Source organism: Myxocyprinus asiaticus, chromosome 40, assembly GCF_019703515.2.
Source record: "Myxocyprinus asiaticus isolate MX2 ecotype Aquarium Trade chromosome 40, UBuf_Myxa_2, whole genome shotgun sequence".
In the NCBI taxonomy this organism is placed as follows: domain Eukaryota; kingdom Metazoa; phylum Chordata; class Actinopteri; order Cypriniformes; family Catostomidae; genus Myxocyprinus; species Myxocyprinus asiaticus.
Genome location: NC_059383.1, coordinates 35,142,818 through 35,164,891, shown reverse-complemented (window position 1 = coordinate 35,164,891; position 22,074 = coordinate 35,142,818).

Genomic DNA, 22,074 nt, shown 5'->3' with positions numbered 1-22,074 from the left:
GTACTAGTCTTGTTTGGAGATAAAATTCTGTCACATTCCATTCACAGCGTTCTGTAGAAAACTAATGATGTCACACACATAGGTCCTGTAACCCTCAAAGAAACTTATGAACATTAATAGTATAATGGGAATAAAATATATAAATAATATTAATGGAAATAAAATATGATAAATAATTTCTTATAATGACATTGTAAAGAAAAAATACATATGGTAGACATTTTTTATTTATTTATATAACAATTATATTGCAATCAGAGCCATAATGTTTCTGTAGGAGCAAAAGTTCAAGACTATTATCGAGCATATGAAATACATTTACTGCCACTTGTGAGGTTTGTGTAAGACTGCCATCTGTTTTCTATCATTATTTACTGTTTATACAGTATATGCAGTTTAGACACACATTAGGCACTTGATGATGCAAAACTCGCAATTTCATCATTATTCTGAATCTGAACAGAATTAAGAATGACAACTATCTGTAAATGAAGCATACTGTATGTATAAGCTCATTCAGGAATACCTAAAGACACAGAAACATGCATCCTAATTTAAACAAATTACCTATCTTTTAAGATCACTTTTAAAGACCACACATGGAGATCTGCACATACACACATTTAAGGCATTTTTTCCATAATGCTTCTGATATTCACAAGAGGGCAGCGTATCCCAGAACTGAACCCTTTGAGATTCATCTAGATTTGAATGTTGACATTTACTGTACCTTGCATATTGTAAATGTTTATGCCATCCGATAAATGTCTGTGGCTGTATGTTTCCTGATTATTTGTAAATTATTGTTTTTCACTAGATGTGCATGTGTATTGAAACAAAGGACAATGTGAGAGAAAAACAGAAGTGTAAGCATTGCAGTATGTTTGCACTTGGATTCATGAAACATAAAAAAAAAATGCTAAAATACAAAAATATTTTCCTAAAACAAAAGAAACATTGTAATGAATTAATTGAATAAATATAGTTGAAAATAGTTGAATCTTAGTGTAGTTTTATTTTATTACATATGAGCTGTTACAAAAATAGGATTATTTTGGATTTATTGATTTAGAGGATAAAATTCACAAAATATGAAATAATTTAAAATAGTTTTGAACAAGGTGTTTGAAATCCGCATACAAAACCACTGCTAGAGAGAGAGAAGAAAAAACTTTCATCCTATCGGACATTTGACTCTAAACACTTTTGTTACTGAGATACTGTTTAGAGAACTTCCCCATGTGACAACTTGCTTCTCTCTGTCCTGCATATGTGTTACAGATGGTACGAAAGGTAACTCCCAACCTTGACCGTTTAGCGTTCCTTTAGAGAGAGACAAAGAATCTGTTTTTTTTTTTGTTTTTTTTAAGTATAGTGACAAATGAGACTATTTTGTATTATTGTTCCAATGTTCAGCTTAAGCTTTTCTGTTTATCACTTTTTGACTAATATGGATTTGTTTGGAAGCAGAACTGGTTTGAGCTTGGAGACAGTGACACTGACTGAACCAGGAAACATTTTTCAAAAGCAGAGCTTCTGTGTTCATCAAGCATTAAATAAAGTGTACCAGGGATAATTGATATATATATATAGAGAGAGAGAGAGAGAGAGAGAGAGAGAGAGAGAGAGAGAGAGAGAGAGCTTAGAATTAAAAAGGTTTTACTCTTAAAAAAATGAATTGTAATTTTGAAACATATATAAAATCATGAGCACTCACATGAGATGAGGACTCTAGTCATATCAGTAACCTTATTAAAGCTGTTTATTGTTATTCTATGGGGCAGGGGCGCCCTCATGGGGGCTGCCATTTTAGAATCACATGACCAGCTGAATACTACTCAATCTCAGTAACCGTCTTGTTATTGGACACTTTCACTCTTGGATTAAATGAATCATTGCTGATTGTGAATAGTGAATTTCTACAATAGCCTCTGTAACTGAAAACTATTGATTTTGAATGATGCTGCATCCACACCACTAGGTGTCACTGTAAGTCCAAGATGACATGAACAAAAGTTTACTGAGTGCACCTTTAACAAGAAATTATTGGATTTCCAATGTAAATGCATGCAGTTAAGCATATTGTTTTTATTTTATTTTATTTTATTATTATTATTTTTTAATAATTTAAACCCCTTTAGGGCTGTGTTTCTCAACTGGCTTGTACTTCAAGACCCAGATTTGACATTGGACATCAAATACTGCTTATCATGTAAATGTAGAAAAAATCTGCTTAAAATCAAACACTGAAATATTACGATTAATTGCATAGGTCTAAATAGATAATAATTGACTTTTGGTTTCTAACTGTCTCTTGAATTTTTATGGTTTGCTCTTGGCAGCCAGTAATTCACCACAAACCATGTTTATCCTCATTTATCCAGATGCATTTGCGCCAAAATAATGCAGAGTTTGATTGGACACACAGCCTTTGACATTGACAGCAAAAGATATAGGAAGTGTTTTCCCCTCCCTTTTAAAAGTTGATAAGCCTTTTTATTTGCTGTCCTAACTACGCACCACAGTTAATTGCATTTTATTATTTGAATGTAGAATTGTTTTTGTAGGGGTTCTGCTACTCGCAAAAATGGCTCGCGACCAACCAGTTGAGACCCATTGCCATAGACTAACTCAATTTGATAAGTTTTCCTGAACTTCATTTAGAGTCTCCTTGTTGTTGACATTTAACACCAGCACAAGTGACACACAGATGTGCAGGAAGCCTACGAATACTGATTTTTAACACATATTCAGTCCTTCTGATGGTGCTCAGACATTCAGTCTCCTCAAACACATGGAGCTCATAGTAAAGTGATGTGTTTGCGTGTGCATGGGAGAGCATGGAACTCACACAAACACACACATGCAAGAATATGTAACGGGTTGTGTGTGAGTGTGTAGGTGTGGGTTAGGTGTGTTTTTATTATCTACCAGGATAATAAAACCTGAAATCACCACACTGAGCGGACCAGCCAACAGATCCCATGAGGAAAACAGCTTAATAAACATACAAAATAATGTCTTAATCAAATGTAATAATGCAAAAAGGGAGAAGGGACAGAAAATATCATTAGGCTCAGTATAAACAATAGAAGTCAACCGAAAGTCTAAACGGAAAAACAAATGTGTGTGTGTGTGTGTGTGTTTGATTATTAACATAAATGAGAGACTTGATTTGTGGCTTAATTTATTAACTTTAATGGCATCATTATGAGTGTAATTGGTGTTCATGGAGCCGGTTTGTAGTCTTTGAACAAAATGCGACATTTCCTGCAACAATTTTCTGGCTTTGAACTGATATCCCATAGAAAGCACATAAAAAGTATTTTCTGCGTAATAAACAAGACATTACGTCTTACAAATCTTAAACTTGTTGTGTCTTCTGCTGGTTATCGCTTTATGTTGTCCCTAATTAGATGTAATCTCACAATCTGAAAACATTATCTTTGCTAAATTGCTTCCTGTTTCATTGGCTGTAATACTATCCAACCAGAATATCTGCTGCATGTGAATTTAGTGCAAGCCCTGCAGGTAGAACATTTTACCGGAATAATTAGCTGTCAAGGTCAGAGTGCTAAAACCAGCCATTAGAAAACAAGCTAGTGTTTGCTTCCAATTAATTTATCAACCTGCTGCACAAAACGACTAGAGCTCAGGGAGCCATTTAGGGTGAATCTCTGTGTTCTATATGAAGCACTCTTCATGACATCATAATGAGCTTTTCCTGTGTTTCCTAACTCTTAATGTCCAACATACAAAAACACACACCCTGAAAACACACACCCCTGGGTCATTCTCAGAAAATAATTTGCTGAAATCATATTTTCCCATCTGAGTCCCAAAGTACCAGGGCAGTAACCACTATAGATTGGCGAATCACCATAGGAGGATGGCCATTTCTTTTTTATTATTTCTTTTTTTTCTCCCCTTTTCTCCCCAGTATAGCATGCCCAATTCCCACTACTTACTAGGTCCTCGTGGTGGCACGGTTACTCACCTCAATCCGGGTGGCAGAGGACAAGTCTCAGTTGCCTTCGCTTCTGAGATAGTCAGTCCGCGCATCTTATCACGTGGCTCACTGTGCATGACACCACGGAGACTCACAGCATGTGGAGGCTCATGCTATTCTCTGCAATCCACGCACAACTTACCACGCGTCCCACTGAGAGGGAAAACCGCTAATCGCGACCACAAGGAGGTTACCCCATGTGACTCTACCCTCACTAGCAACCGGGCCAATTTGATTGCTTAGGAGACCTGGCTGGAGTCACTCAGCACACCCTGGATTCGAACTCGCGACTCCAGGGGTGGTAGTCTGCGTCAATACTCGCTGAGCTACCCAGGTCCCAGGATAGCCAATTCTTAGACTATTATCCCCAATCTTAAATATATGGTTTCTCAATTGAGTTTGATGATGAAACATACTTCACGCAAGTACGCAAACGCAGACGCGAGCGCTTGGCCAATGCATGGCCAACACGTGGTCCCGTTGTACATACATTACGTGCGCTCTTGCCTTGCTCTGGCGGTTACAAACCTTAGACCACAAAAGGGCAATAGATTTTTTAGGTATGACCACAAAACTGGTGCTGCGTCCGAAACCAGGACATTGGTTGAAAATAAAATACAAAAGGAGGCAGGATGAAAATAAGGTGCTTTTCAAACTGTTCGGAGACCAGTTTCCTTAAGAGTTCCATTCATTCAAAACAGCTGTCAGTTAAGCCATTAACTGATTAGGCAACAAGTCAGCTGCCTACATTTTCGGATGCACCCGGATGAGGTAGATGAGTCGATAGTTGAGGAGTGGGGAGAGACATGGAGAAAAAACAAGTTCGTTTGAATTTACTGGGGACAAAATTTTGCATATATTTTTAAAAAAGATTTAAGTCAAATTGCTGCCCAAGTCCGCCAAGGCAGTTGTTGATTGAAAGTAGAAAATCCACTCTAGCGCCTCTTGTGGCAACGCTGAGAATACAGCGCGTACTTGCATTGTTTTATGAATTGAGCGCTGACACATTTCACAATGCAATGACGTGTGAAATCGAGCTTGCGTAGCAAGGTGTGTCTGCGTTCACATACTTGCGTAGAGTATGTTTGGGCCTTAAAAAGGTGGCACAGGGTGCTCCAAGAACCATTATGGATTGAATCCTTTTCACATTTCTGGGTTTGGAGCGTGGAACTATAAAAGGTTACAAGAATATTCCAGGTTCAGTAAAAGTTTAGCTCAGTTGACAGCATTTCAACTTGAACTGAACTGGGAATATTCCTTTAAACTTCTAGAGAGGTATACGGGAGACAATAGCAAATATTATTTTTGCATTCCTAGTTGCTACAATGGCAAAAGAAAAATCCACAATAACATTTCCATGACTTTCCAAAAGATGAAGAACTAGAGAGAGAGAGAGAGAGAGAGATGGATAACAGTAGTCAGAAGAGAGAAGATGGGAAATTTATTGTCACTCCCTCAGCAGCTGTATTAGAAACATCACCACAGCAGTGCTCTACTATTTTTTTTAAAGTAATGCTAGGGTAATGCAACACAAAGAATGTTATAAAGTTCCACTAAATATAAAAAAACTAGATTGAGGTGGAAAACAAGTCTTTGTTTTTTTTTTTTTTTTTTTTTACCATTTTCAGAGTGTAGGTTAAGCACAGCTCTCATAGTTCAACAGATCTGAATTCTGGATTCTACACATTCATAATCAGCTAATCAAAATGTTTGCTTTTCTTGTCTTAAAAGTCTTAAGTCACTTTCCAGTACATAAATCCCTCAAACTTCATGTATTACTACATGGAAATAAATCTTACACCTGCAGGAAACATAGCCTGCCATCCAAAACCCTGTGGTAAATAAAGCATCTCTCAAGCACAGTACATCCTAGTGGGTGTAACTGATGACAGTTTGCCAGCAGGGCCTGAACATTCAAGCTTTTAGTTTAATGGCATGGCAACCGTTCTATGATTTGTTTATATTCCATCACACTTACGAGTGATTGTTTCCCTCGAAAAATACTTTCCACAGCTCACACTGCTAAACAAACCATCAAAAATACTTCATTCAGTTGCATGTTCTATAATCCTATAACTCTGCAGCACACTGTCTGTACAGATACAACAACATTCCACAGTAATTCAGGGGTTAAGAGTCAAGTCTATAGGCTAATGGGATTTGGGGGAATATCTGACCTTTCTATTTTTTGAGGACTGGAAAATTCAAAGAGAATGCACTGGAAGAATGAGTGGGAGAGAAACATTGTGGGGGCGGAATGTCAGTCGCGTCCCATGAACCAGTTTATACACAGTTACTTGGATGTTTTTTTATTTGAATAAACCATGTAAAGGTCATTTTGGTGTCAAAGGCAGAGAGAGATCAAATATTGACTTTATAAACAGCACTAATGTATTATGAGCTGACCGCCTGTAAACACGCTCATATTCTGATGAGCTTTGTCTGTTCTATTAAAAGTCTTCTTTTTATAATGGTGTTTGAAAAAGCAAGCATCACTATTATTATTTACTTAATCATTTTTAGCTTTAAGATTTTCACCTTGCATACAATGAAACAAGCAACAATAAAAACAATAATAATAAAATCTCATAGACCAGTTAAAAATGGACTGAACTATGTGTATGTGTGGAGGTAAAGTGTATGTCAGAATGATGTTTGTACTTGCTTAGCTTGGCTGATTTTGATGCTCGTGTTTTTCCAGCATGCTGTCTGTCTGGAGGGCATCGGGTGAATGCCCTGTGACCTCAGAATAAGCAGGCTGATCCTTTTCTCAGTCTCTCACATATACAGACACACACACATACAGACTGGTCGTGTGTTGGTTGGTATTTCATGTCTCTCAGTAGATGATTCATGATCTTACTGTATGGTTTCAAGTTTGTGTCTAATGTATTTAACACTAACAGCCAAGAAACTCACAGATCTGACCTCTATAACTGTCCAACTGATTCAGGATAAAATAAGGCTGTTTTGCTACCTGATTTGACCGATTCATTGAAGAGAACCAACTCAAAACAGGGAATTGTTCACAAATTGAATGTTCCGGGTTCAATACAAGTTAAACTTGCATTTGTGGCATAATATTGATTACCACAAAAATACATTTACGTGCCCCTCCTTTTCTTTAGAAAAGCAAAAATCTGGGTTACAGTGAGTCACTTTCATTATAAGTGAATGGGGCCAATTTTTGAATGTTAAAATACAAATGTTCTCAAAAGTATAGCCACAAGACATAAACAATTATGCTAACATGATTTCAGTGTGATAATCACTGTGGCAAGGAGGAGGGTTGGGCCGGACCATGATGACGCACACCGCTGCCCCTAATTAGGCTAATCAAGCCCACGAGAGGGATAAAGGCAGCCAGAGGTGGCAGTTCAGGAGAGAAAGAGCTACAGGCAGCTGCCCTGTATGCGTGTGTGTGTTAAATGTCTTTTTGCTTTAAGTTAAACATTAAATTATTTTTATATTGTCAAGCCGGTTATCGCCGCCTCCTTTCCCTTTTACCCCGTTACAATCACTTACTAACCTTTTCTGTGTAAAGTTATAGCCAATTTTACAACTTTGTTGCCATGACAATGTAATATCAACAAACCCTAAAACAGCTTTACAGCTCAAATAATACAAAAGTTTTAACAGAAGAATTAATGTAAGTGCTTTTATCAAATTTAAGCTTCACATTTCTGCCTTTAAACCCTCCAAAAATGTACCACATTCACTTCCATTGTAAGTGCCTCACTGGAACCACCATTTTATGCTCTCTTTTTTTTTAGAAAAGGAGGGACAGGTCGAAATAAATTTTTGTAGTAATCAACATTATCCCACAGATGCTGTCGATTAGCTTAACTTGTATTGAATCTGGAATATTCCTTTAATAAAAACGCACCATTGATTCAAATATTCTGCAATTCTTTGCCATAATAACTTGCATAATAATTACATTTTTGTAATTGCTATGGCGTTTATCAAATGATTCCTCAGATACCAAAACAAGAGCAGCTCCACATCCACATTCAGCACCAGTTCCTAGTTGTTCTTCTTTCTATAGACGTTCAATGTCAGTTTGCTAAGTAATCTTTGGTATGTGGACACTGGATTTTGTAGATGCAGCGGCTCGGGACATGTGACTAAAAGGACTTATCTCAATTTTTTTTTTTTTTTTTTTTTGGTGGATGATTTGCCAGACCCAGTGTAAATAGCGGCATGTAAATTCATTTTTCTTATTCAAAAGCTTGTTTTCAATGTAAATTTGGTCAGAAAATGTGGCCTTTGTGTGAATAGGCCTTCAAACATTCCAATTCTAACCAGCTGACAAAGAATCCCAAACATTCAACTTGTTAAAATATTGTTAGGAAAATGCATCATCCACGTAATTGACAACGCAAACTCTCAACTACTTAAACAGCAGTACTGCCACCTTGCAACAGAATAAATTAAGGTGAACTCAAGGCATTTTAGACAAAAAGTTGCCATTTAAGCATGCTGTTGGTTGTTTGTAGGCATTCTGATTTGACTGCCATGCTCAACTGCTGTATATTGCAAAAAATATATATATCTAAACATCATTAAAACAAGATAGATTTATTTGTTCATATAAGATATTACGATGATGACAAGAAAAGATATGAAAACATTTTTTTATAATTTATCAAAATGTTGGATGGTTTATGCTTAAAACAAGAAAGATTTATGCATTTTAATTTCATAACAAAATTCCATTTAATTGAGTAATTCTTAAAAAACAACAACAAAAAAAAAAAAAACAAACCTAAATATTTTACGTTTTATTAATTTTCTTTGTTAAAAATTATACAATTCAATTTTATGGAATTTTGTTATGAAATTGAAATGTGTATATCTTAAAATTATTTATTTATTTTTAGTGAATGGGGTTAGAAAAATAAATGTAATTCAAAGGGAAAACACATTTGTTTTCTTAGCCAATTGGCCTAGCATCTTATTTTGTGTTACACGGAAGAGAGTAAGTCATACTGGTTTGGAACAGCATGAGGATGAGTAAATGATTACAGAATTTTCATTTTTCGGTGAATGCAAATATTCTTCTTTTATTTAACAGTAGGCTATACATTCTACAATGTGTGTACAGTGCTGTGGGAATGTATTTGCCCCCATCATGATTTCTTCTTTTTTTGTGTATATCTCATACTAAATTGTTAAAAACATTCAAACAAAATCTATCATAAAACAAGGGCAATCTGAGTAAACACAAAATACAGTTTTAAATGATAATGTTATTTATTGAAGCAAAAAAAAGTTATCCAATACCAGCTGGGCCTTTGTGAAAAAGTATTTGCTCTTAGTTACTAAATCCCCAAATCTATGAAACTGAATTCATAATGGGGTTCAGCTGGACTAGTCACACCCAGGCCTGATTACTGCCAGCCCTGTTCAATCAAATCAACATCTAAATAGAACTTTTCAGCAGCATGAAGTTAGCTAAAAGGTCTCACCCAGTAGCACACAATGCCAAGGTTGAAAGAAATTCCAGAAATAATGAGGAAAAAGGTGATTGAAATACATCAGTCTGAGAAGGGTTACGAAGCTATTTCAAAGGCTCTGGGACTCCAAAGAACCACAGTGAACGACATTATCTCCAAATGGAGAAAACTTGGCATAGTAGTAAACCGTCCCAGAAGTGGCCGACCTTCCAAAATTCCTCCAAGAGCACAGCAATGACTCATACAGGATGTAACAAAAAAGCCAAGGACAACATCCAAGGAACTGCAGGACTCTCTCGCATCAATAAATGTCACTGTTCATGACTCTACTATCAGAAAGACACTGGTCAAAAATGCCATCCATGGAAGAGTGGTGAGGCGAAAACCACTGCTAATCCAGAAGAACATTAAGGCTCATCTGAATTTTGCCAAAACACACCTTGATGATCCTCAAACCTTTTGGGAGAATGTTCTGTGGACTAATGAGTCGAAAGTGGAACTGTTTGGAAGGCAGGTGTCCTGTTACATCTGGAGTATATCAAACACAGAATTCACAAAAAGAACATCATACCTACGGTCAAACATGTTGGTGGTAGTGTGATGGTGTGGGGATGCTTTGCTGCTTCAGGAACAGGGCGACTTGCAATAATTGAGGGAAACATGAATTCTGCTCTCAACCAGAAAATTCTAAAGGAGAACTTCTGGTCAACAGTCCATGAGTTGAAGAAGTTGGATTATGCAGCAAGACAATGATCCAAAGCACAGGAACAAGCCACAGAATGGCTCAAAAGAAGCAAAATGTAAGTTTAGGAGTGGTCTTGTCAAAGTCCTGACATGAATCCAATTGAGATGCTGTGATAGGAACTTAAACAGGCAGTTCATGCTCAAAAACCCTCCAATGTGGCTGAACTAAAGCAGTTATGCAACAACAACCGAAAAAAGAGTGCGCCAAAATTCCACCACAGCGTGGTGAAAGACTGATCTCCAGTTATCGGAAGCATTTGGTTGCAGTTGTTGCTGCTAAAGGTGGCACAACCAGTTTTTATGTTTATGTTAAAAGTCAGTTTTTCACATGGTTGATATAGGTGTTTGCTAACTTTTCTGCTTCAATAATAATAATAATATATATATATATATATATATATATATATATATATATATATATATATATATATATATATATATATATATATATTTGAACTATATTTTGTGTTTACTCAGGTTGCCTTAGTTTTATGTTATATCTCGTTTGAAGATCTAAAACAATTTAGAATGAAAAATACACAAAAACAGAAGAAATCAGGATGGGGGCAAATACTTTTCCACAGCACTGTATCTTTAGTGGATGACATAACTTTTGCCGTAACAATTAATGTGCTGTCCAGTGCAATAAATACATTTATTTCAGAGAAGGAAATCCCCATCTCCACACACACACACACACACACACACACACGCCTATGCACTTTTACCATTGTTTGCTTTGGAAATTCCCCTATGCTGCCATTGAATAATGATGTATCTCACATTTCCTACTTAAAGCATCTTTATTGTGCCAGAACATGCACATCCAATTGATTTTGGAGTGTTGGAAAATGACACAGTCCATTTAGAGTGACGTGATACATTGATAGATTAATCTAACACTATTTTGACCAGCCAATTGCTTGGAATGTGCACACAATCCTACATACACAAACTCATACTTAATGCTGACACGCAATTACACACCGATGTCCAAAACAAAAAGCCATGACGGGTCCAGGAATCTGGAGTGTGCATCAGGATATGGCTACGTGACTGGAGTGTAAACACAGTCAAGTGATTTTTATTATAATATATAATTATAATTGAAATTAAGACACAGCTCAGTGCATTCAATTCAAACAATGCTTTGCTGATATTCATTTGAGAAAGGAAGGGAGGGAAGGAGGAAGAGAGAGAGAGAGAGAGAGAGAGAGAGAGAGCAAGAGAGAGAGAGAGAGAAGTAAAGAGAGAGGAAAGTGATTACATTTGCATGCACATGAAAATTCACACTAAAATAGGAATTTGGTCATATTGTGATTATGTATGTAGCGCTAAGCTGAGATGAGATGAGACGATGTATCTAAATGCAGGCTTTTTAATGGAGATGATGAAGAAGGTGAATACAAACAACATGGAGCAATACAAAGAACTAAATAGGAATACACAAGGAAACAACGATCTGAGGAACATACAAGGAAATGTAAGAACTGACCATAATTAGAGGGTATATGTATATATATATGTATATATATATACACACACACACACACAAACAGATGATTGATGAGGGAACAGGGAACAAGTTGAGGAAGATGGGGAACAGATGGCTGTGATGAGGGCAGTGCAAAGGTGACAAACTGTGACAGAACCCCCCCCAAAGACAGATGAGGAGGGCAGGATGAAGCAGATGACGAGGAAGGATCCAGGGGTCGATTATGAGGCCAAGAAGGAATTGGCGGACAATCAGGTGGCCAGGGAGGAGTCTTCAAGGCAGGTATTGGGTCAGGGGGCCTGGGAGGCGGCCTCAGGGCAGGGACAGGAGGCCTGGGAGGCTGCCACAGAGCAGGGACAGGGTCAGGAGGCCTGGGAGGCAGCCACAGAGCAGGGACAGGGTTAGGAGGCTTAGGAAGTGATTTGGTCGCAGGAAGTGGAGACTTAGGGGGTGGAGCCATTGGAGGATCAGGGATTTGAGATTTAGACGGTGGAGTTTCAGGAGAGGATGGAGTCTCAGGAGGCGAAGCAGACGGAACCGCTGTAGGTGGAGATTCTGGGGGTGAGGGCGGAGCCGTGGAAGACTCTTAGGGTGGAGCCAAGGTAGGCTCAAGGGGTGCAGCCATGAAAGGTGAAGCCATGAGGCTCGAGGGGCAGAGCCATGGAAGACAGAGCCGTGAAAGGCTCGAGGGGTGGAACTGGAGAACTTTGAGACCGGAGTGTAGCCGAAGGCTCGAAGGACCAGGGTGGAGCCGGTGGAACAGAGGCCCAAGGTGGAGTCGGTGGGATGGAGAACTGAGGCAGAGCCAGTGGGACAAGGAACCCCGGTGAAGGTGATAGGCTGGAGGACAGCGGTGGAGCCGAGGGATCAGAGGGCCAAGGCAGATTCCAGGGCTCAGAGGTCCTAGGTGGAGTCAGAGGATTGAAAGTTCCCTTTGTCTGTGATGTCACAGGGGGCAATGGTCGAGCCAGTGACTTGGGGAGAACCGGCTGATCAGGAGGAGGAGGAGGAGCAGCTAATGTCCTGGGTGGAACCAGCGGAGGAGGAAGGGTCATCGTGCTGGAAGGAACCAGCGGAGGAGGAAGAGCCATCATGCTGGACGGAACCAGTGGAGGAGGAAGGGTTAGGGTACTGGACGGAACCAGGGAGTCCATGATGCTGGACAGAACCAGCGGAGTAGAGGGGCTGGACAGAACCAGCCGAGGAGGAAGGGTACTCAGGGTGGGTACAAGGGTGGGAACCAACTCCAGGTCTAATAGCTCAGCGAGAGCTGGCTCTGGGATGGACGAGGCTTGCAACGCTGGCTCGTTGGCCATGGCAGGCGTGGGCTTTGGCTTTTTGGCTGTGGCAGGCCGGGAGCAAGGGGCCATGGCAGGCCAGGAGCAAGGGGCCGTGGAAGGCCTGGAGTAAGGGGCCGTGGAAGGCCTGGAGTAAGGGGCCGTGGAAGGCCGTGAGGCATTCTCTGTGGGGGGCGAATCAATCCACGTACTCACACAATGTCCAGTGAGGATCCGCCTGAGGCATCTGTGTCTTTAACGTTCCATTCAGACCAGCTCTGAAGAAGAATATCAGAGAGCGGTCATCATTATGTTCCACATTTGCCAGCTCCAGGAATTCGCATACACGATCTTCCAATGGCCGGTCCCCTTGGGTGAGGAGGAGAATTCGGACAGCCACTAGATCCATTTGTGAGGTCAGTTCTTCTGTAACACTAAGCAGAGATGAGATGAGAGATGATGGATCTAAACGACTTTTTAATGGAGATGATGAAGAAGGTGAATACAAACAACATGGAGCAATACAAAGAACTAAATAGGAATACACAAGGGAACAACAATCTAAGGAACATACAAACAGGGTTGGGAGGGTTACTTTCAAAATGTATTCCACTACAGATTACAGAATACATGCTTTAAAATGTAATTTGTAACGTATTCCGTTAGATTACTCAAAGTCCGTAATGTATTCTAAATACTTTGGATTACTTCTTCAGCACTGGTAGATTTTTTCACTTGTTTTTACTATAAAAAATCTGCCAGTACAGTAAGACAAAATACACATGTTAAAAAATACATTCTCTGAAAAACCTAAATATCTTATGCAGTGTTGTGTCTGATTAATCTAATTGATCTTGTTTTAAGGATTTTTAGATATTTTTACAGGAAAACAATACAAAAATTATCAAGAATATGATTTTTGCCCTGATATCAAGGTCTTGTGTATAAATGTTTCCATCTGAAAGGACTAAATATTAAATGAAACAAATGAAAATAAAATGCAAAATAATCTCTTCAGTAATCAAAATGCTTTTTGAATGTAACTGTATTCTAATTACCTATGATTTAAATTGTAACTGTAGTGGAATACAGTTACTTATATTTTGTATTTTAAATACGTAATCCCGTTACATGTATTCCATTACTCCCCAACACTGCATACAAGGAAACATAAGAACTGACCATAAGTGAGTGAAACTAGAGGGTATATATACAAACAGATGATTGATGTGGGAACAGGGAACAGGTGAGGAAGATGGGGAACAGATGGCTGTGATGAGGGCAGTGCAACATGGGATTTGTAGTATGGGGCAAACTAACAACAGAAGACAATAACCATGTCAAAATAAGAGTCCTTATGAACAGAAAGGTGACAAACTGTGACAATGTATGTGTATGTGAATGTGTCAAACTGGTTTTAAAACAGTTTCAAGAAATCCACATAAGACTCAGTTCTGGAATTCTGTGTCATGTAAACACCTTATTCGAAATATCCACTAATTTAAAGGTACACTTTGAAATTCTGGTTTTTATTGACATCTGTGGTTGAAACAGAAAATTGAAAGTTACTTACAATGTACGCAGGAACATTGTTTTTTTTTTTTTTTTTTTTTACGTCAGTTGTACTTCACTACTCTTCAGTGTGGATGAATCTGATGAATCTTTAGGGTATACTCAAGATTGCCTGTGATAACCATATCAGAGTGGATCTCACTAGCTACATTACACAAAAATGTCATCTTGGCCAACAGCCTTTCTTTTCTTTCTTTTTTGTTTTTCATGGACATGACGTACTGAAAATACGTAAGGACAAATGACTGAAGCCTGAAATTTACTGCCAAACCATACCAGAGAGCTCGGAATGTAAAATCATTATTGTAGGCTTACCATAGTGACTCAGTTAAAGCAATAATGTGGTTTTGAATACAGATTATTTTTGTATACTGGCTCAATAATGGTATTTTGTTCATTTTTCACAACAAATTACATGAGAAATCCTCTATAGTGTACCTTTAATCTGTTCACATCCAAACAAAAGTAATTATGAGTGCTACTATACAACACAGGGCTAGTTGTGAAAAGTCGAACTATTGAAGAAACACATTTTTGGATCAAGGAGGAGACCGATTCTTTTTTTCAAACAATGGACCTCATTTATGAAACATGAACAGATTATGTGACCTCTTTTTCAGACTGAAGGCTGAACCAGAGTACTGTACATAGAAGAACTTAATGGAAACTTTTAGGTTCAATACAAGTTAAGCTCAATCAATAACTTTTATGCAAAATGTTGATTACCACAAAAAATTATTTCGACTCGCCCCTCGTTTATTTAAAAAAAGCAAAAGTTGCGGTTACAGTAAGGCATGTGACCATGATCTAAGTGTGATATAATCACTTACTAACCTTATCTGTGTTATTTCCAATAACTGGATTACAGGGTTTCGTTGCTGTGACAACAAAATTGTATTATTGGATATTAATGAATGCATGAGTAATGTTTATGTCTTGTGGCTATACTTTTGAAGCGATGTGTATTTTAACGTTTATGAACTGGCCCCATTCACTTCCATTGTACAGCAAGTGCCTTACTGTAACCGCGATTTTTGCTTTTTCTTTAATAAACGAGGGGCGAATCAAATATTTTTTTGTGGTAAGCAACATTATTCCACAAATGCTGTTGGTTGGGCTTAACTTTTATAAAGCCCAGAACATTCCTTTTACCGGAAAATGATGTGCATGTACAGTAGATGCTGTCAATGATGACTTTGCACTCAGGGATGTTGAGTTGTGTATGATGTTTTATGCACTTGCCATTCTACACACACTGCTCAAATATAAACCAACAGTTCATGGACAGAAAAAGTATTACTAACACTGGCTAATACTAATTGTGTATTTCAAAAGAAATGGTCAGCAGTACGGATGTAAATCTTTAGATGCATGTCTGCCGAGTGGTGCATGTTTTATGACTGGCATATGTGTGTGATTGTGTGTGCATATGTGTTTGTGTCTTTCAGCTTTTTATTCCAGGATCTAAAGTGACTCCGTATTAATGAAAGAAATTATCTATCATGTTGTTAATCAAGTATGTTAATTTCCTGTGAAACAGGAAGTGATGAGATAGAGAGAAGGTTTTTTTGAGGGGCTCTGTGTGCAAAGAGCCACAGATGGCCTCCAAGCAATGCAGAAATGCAGTAACAGGAATCATCTGCAATAGAAATAGAAATAACTTCTCTTTCTTATTCTCAAAGCCTCACTTTTGCTTTTCCCCGGCACCCTCTCTGTCTGTCAGGTTGGTTTGATTCTCTGATAATTAATTCACTGTCTAAGACAATTAAGTGGTGTAGCAATCAAGCTCACCATTTAGGAAACAATGTTGGATCCCAACTGAAATATTGCATAAATGAAACCCAGTTTTTCAATCGTGATTTTGTATTCCAATCTAAAAATCAATTGCCTCTAGGAATCATGATTTGGAATCCCAATCTAGAAAACAAAGACTCTAAATTCCAATCAGGAAAACTGTGGACCTTTATAGAACAGGGTCTCAGATGGTGGTTATAGAGCGCAATAGTGTCTCCTTTTTCAACTTTTTTTTGCTCATGATTCTGGAAGGATTTTTTTCCATAAATATTTTCAATAGGGATTTCATAAAATCCTTCATAAAAGAGTTCTAAACCATGTACCAAACCAACCAGCTTAGAGGTGAATTACGAAATTACAAACTTTGAGGCAAAAAATTGTTTTTTGAAGATCAAACAAAAGTACAAAACTGTGTACTTTACTTCGAGGGAATGAACTACAATCCTGTGAAGCACTGCAAATGATGAAATCAAAGCAAAAACGATGGAAAAATATACAAATATTGATTTAAAGTTGTTGATTTTAAGTATACTGTATAAACAAGATAGTTTAATTTTATTGCAGAACATTCAGATATATGCTAATTGTCTGATTGTCAGAAAACTGACTCGATTGTATCAATCACACTGCATCATGGAAGTTGGCAGTCACTGCAGAGCTCTTTTGGCGCGCTTTGTGGGAAGCGATTCTCTGAGTGGTGGATTGTTTCCCTTCAGGCTCATGGGTAGTGTAGTTCTTCACCAGAAATTACATTATTAAACACAATTGTTTTTTTAATTAAGATGAAATAACGCAGACTGATGGTTTCAAAAGATAGCATACACCATCGATTAACATCAGAGCTCAAGCCCCTCCGCTATGGACAGCACACCAAATATGTTCACCTTAATAAACTCCAGCACTTTATTTACCAGCAAACTCGTGAAACAGGACTGCATTCTGGACAGTGTTTCTTTTTGTTTAAAGGGCACAACATCTGTATCTGGGGAAAACAGCCGGCTTACAGAAGGAAAAATGGCCAGCATCTACTCACACAAACACACACAAAATCTCTATTGCTAAGCAAACTCATGGATCTGTTTATGATATAAAGTGGCATTGTTTGTGAGTTATCACAAATCACATTGTGATTTGTTTTAGTGTCAGTAGAGTTTCATCAAAGCCAGTGATCTTTAACAATATGCTTGTATTAAAACTTTGCAAGTGTATCTATTTTGCAAGAACTTGCCAAGCCTGTGTTCTGTCTGAAAGAGTGATTTATTAATGGGTTGAGATTGAAAGAGGGTATGCATTGATCTACATCGTGAAGAACTCTTTGTTCACAGTAACAAAGAGCAGAGAACGGCACAATGTAATTAATCAAATAGCTTTTAACAAGCCATGGCCTGAACAAGATGGATTTAGTGAGATATCAAGTGACTGCAGGAAAAAATTAAGGACATCGGAATGTGATATGTGAGAGATAAAGAGGAAAGAGTGAATAAGGGAAAAAAGCAATACAAAAAAGAAAACAGATACAACAGTGCAAATAAGTGACAGTACCAGCTGCACAGTTACCCAGGGCACCCAATAAACATTAGGGAGGTATTAGGTAGTCCAGTCCCCTGCTGGACTGTGTAGGTCCTAATGCTCCAGTATAGTGATGGGGTCACTATACTGTAAAAAGGCACTGTTCTTTGGATGAGACATTAAACTGAGGTCCTGACTCTCTGTGGTCATTAAAAATCCCAGGACACTTCTCGAAAAGAGTAGGGGTGTAACCCCGGTGTCCTGGCCAAATTCCCCCCATTGGCCCTTATCAATCACAACTTCCTAATAATCTCCATCCATTAATTGGCTCTATCACGCTCCTCTCTCCTCTCCACCAATAGCTGGTGTGTGGTGAGCGTACTGGCGCACTATGGCTGCCGTCGCATCATCCAGGTGGATGCTACACTCTGATGGTAGTTGAGGAGGGTCCCCTGTTCACTGTGTAAAGCACTTTGAGCATAGTGTCAGAAAAGCGCTATATAAATGTAACGTTCATTCATTCATTAATGAAACAGTTAATAATCAGACAATAAACACATTAAACAGGACATAAACATGTACTGGTTAAGATGAAAACCTCACTCTCTCATTCTCGATGAGACCTGAATTTGTGTCCCCTGGCATAAGCCGGCATAAGCGATTGTCTTCATTTTGATTTCAAGGCAAAGTCTGTCAGGATTTGGATATGTTGAAATGACAATGGCGATTTTGTCTGGTTTGTAGCTTGAACGACTGTGCAAACGTTGAGGAGACTTATGAAATTCATTACTTTGCAAAATAAAACAAATGTGTTTGTATGCATCGCCATAAAATTTGTGTTTGCATTAAAGCTAGAGGCTCAGAGAAACAGTGCATGTGAAAATCAAATCAGTATGCACATATTTTGTGCATTAAATAGAAGCTTTATTCAATTGAATGTTAACTATAGCAGCATACTCATAAAACTCAGATTCATAAAACTATTTAGACTTTCACATTCACATCATCATAAAAATAGGAGTGGGTGGATGACATGAAGCTATGAACCGAGGCATAGGCGTAGATATAGGTAGGGGTGATAGGGAAAGGTCCCTGCCAACTTTTAGAAAATCGAAAATGTCCTGACCAACATTTAGGCAATTTTACCACACAGAAAATACTTTAACTTTATACAATGTTTTTTGGAAAGCAGAAAGTGGGAAAAAATTTCAATGTTCCATTCTCCCCTGTAGTGAGAATCACACTGACAACAACTGAAATGAACTGGGTCTCACACAAGACACCGAAGTATGTGGTGATTTTTGATCACAATTCACTTGAGGTGTATGTGTGTGTGATTATTAATATCAGATGGCCCCTCCCTCCATCCTCAGGGCACCAGCTAAGGAGTTTCACCTTTACAGTAAAAGAATGATCCAAATGGACTATTCAATAAATTATGTAAATTGGAGGGAGTTGGTCATCTGAATAATCTGAAAGATTTTTGAGATTCCCTAAACCTTTAGAGCTCTTCCGTATCATCAACACAAGAAACACACAGTTGTAATAACATTTGTTTTATTTACAAAAAGATAAACAGGAATAACTAACAAAAACTACAAAAATGGTACTAATATACTAAAAGGTAAAATAAATGAATAGGCAAATAAAGTGCATAGGTTGGGAAAATGCAAGCGGTTGAATTGTATGTAGCAATGGCAAAGTATGACTATTATCTGTTTCTCTGTTAATTAATAAGATGAAAACCTTATTTCTATTTAAACAAATAACTCAAAGATTATTTGCAAGACATCTGATACACAGGTTATGTAATCTAAAGAGCATTAGAAAATCATAAACTGAGAGTATACACTAATGCCAAGGTCTCTGGAAAGAGGTTTAGTAGTGATATTTACGTTCTCCTTGATCGATTGATGGGGTCGGTGATTGCAACGTCTTCAACTGGGGCTCCGGGCCACATTACAGTGGGGAAGGAGCTGGATTCCGTTTCAATAGCCTTGGACACGAAGGAGTTTAGGAATGCTGATCTCCTGGAAGCACCAAGAGGGTTCTTGCAATCTGGAACACGCAGATATACAGCCCTTATATCGGTGCAAGATTCATCATCTAGAACACGCAGATGCACGAAACTTGAAGAGAGTGTTTGCTTGCCAGAGCTAAACCTTGTCGCTGTAGTTATCTCCCTGGTATAGGAATTCCGAACTTGACATTGCAATAGTGATAAGTGAGACTTGGTATTTGGTTGATCTTCTGCTGTCTCTCAGATGGACACTAAGAACGTTGGGTGATCTGTTATCCTCTCTCTCTCTCTGTGAAGCAGAGACTTGGCATGTTTGATGGTTTGTATTCTGTTACATCTCCTACCACTCAGGCTGGAGATTCAGAATGTTGATTATTATTCTGTTATTGCTCCCGAACTCGAACAGCCAGGAACTCAGAGAAGTGTAATAGAAGTGTATCCTGTTAACGACCCTCTGGATGGGGACTCAGGACAAAGGTGTGGTCATCTGTAGGATAGTTTTATACCTTCCTGATGAGGAGGAGATTTCAGTTTGGTGCCTTCATGTTTCAGGGTTATGATTGGCTGCTGACATCAGAGGGGGCCCACACAGTGTGGCTCACCCTCCCTTCTCTGAGTGGAACATTTGCATGTTTTAAAGAACATAGTTAGAACAGTGTCTTTAAAGTTTCATCTATGCATTGTTCCTTTTCCAAAGCTCTTCCAAAGCTCTTTCCAAAGGCATTTTTCTGATGACATAGAGACCAAACATGATATTGAAAGATTAAATATTATGCATGCATTCATTTATACCACCATAATTCAGTTGGTGTCCATGTGAGCCAGTAGTGGTTCTAGCTTGTATGGCGCCCTGGGCGGAACCCGTTTCAGCAAGCCCCCAAAGTTGTTGACCAGGGGGTGCTGCCCACCCCCAAAAGATGCATGGCTGCCAATGTCGCCCATGCCTGAATCCACCACTGATGTTTGGAATAAAAGTTTGTGTGTAAAGATTTGTCTTTGTGGCTACTTTGTTTCAGCTTTTGCCACATGGTAAGTTAATGCTGCTTCGAGAGGTCTTGAAGAATTTTTATGGTCCTTAGCTCATCTCTGGTCTTAGGTCAAACCTTGGATGGGGGTTTAAGATGTTGCTAAGAAACCACTCATGGACCAATGAGAAGTCTTTTCCAGTGTGTTGGAATATCTTTCCTGCCTTTTGAGGGGTGTTTAGCAATTGTCCGAGCAGCTTATCTGATGGATATGCTTGGCATTTGTTTGTGTTGGTCCTGCCCCAGTCCAATCAAAATGGAGCCACTCTTCTTTGTCTTGACAGGTAGGGAGGGGTTCTGCCATAAACTGGCTCCTGGAATGTCATTTGCTCCGATTGTTTAACACACCCATTAATTTGTTTATCTTGTGATGTCATTTTGCACATGTACTGTAAATTGTTCATTTAGCCTACACTTTGTTTAGATTTCCATTTGTTTAATGCTGGATAATACATTTTACAGAATGTCACTTCATGTCCCTTGGATATTATTTCATAGTAAATCTTCTTGAAAAAGATAACATTTGATTTTGACCCATTAATCTTTTATCGCATCGCATATCGCTCACATTTTCCAAGCTTATCGCATCTCACATTTTTCCTCCAAACTGTGCAGCCCTAGTGGTCAGTTATGAATTTGTTCATGAATTTGAAAAAAAAAAAGGTAAATATTTAATATGTTGGGGCAGAGAAATAAGACTCGTAATATGAGCTAATAATGTTTTTTCTTTTTTTTTTTTGCCTTTATTTCCTGACTGACTTTCTTGCATTTTTTTAAAACCAACATTTTCAATGTTATCGTTATGTCCCTACCAACTTTCAAACCAAACCTACGCCCTAGAACCGAGGTGTGTTACGCTGATATAATTAACGAATTCAAGTCAACTAATTCTTACTCCAAATAATACTTAAAATGGTTGTTGTTCTCATTCTGGAATGCTTGTATTGGTAGTTTCTTATGGAGACCGGAACCAGAAAACAGTCTAGTGGCAACTAGAATGAAGTGGTTACACTTTACTTTTAACTGTTCTGCCTCAGTCTATATTTTCTGCATAGCTGTAGTTCTACAATCTAATAAATGGTCTGGCTCTTTCTGCAGAGTAATGCAAGCTCTGCTTTTAATTACAGCTGAAACACCAAATTCTACATCTATATGTTTCTGATCCAGCCT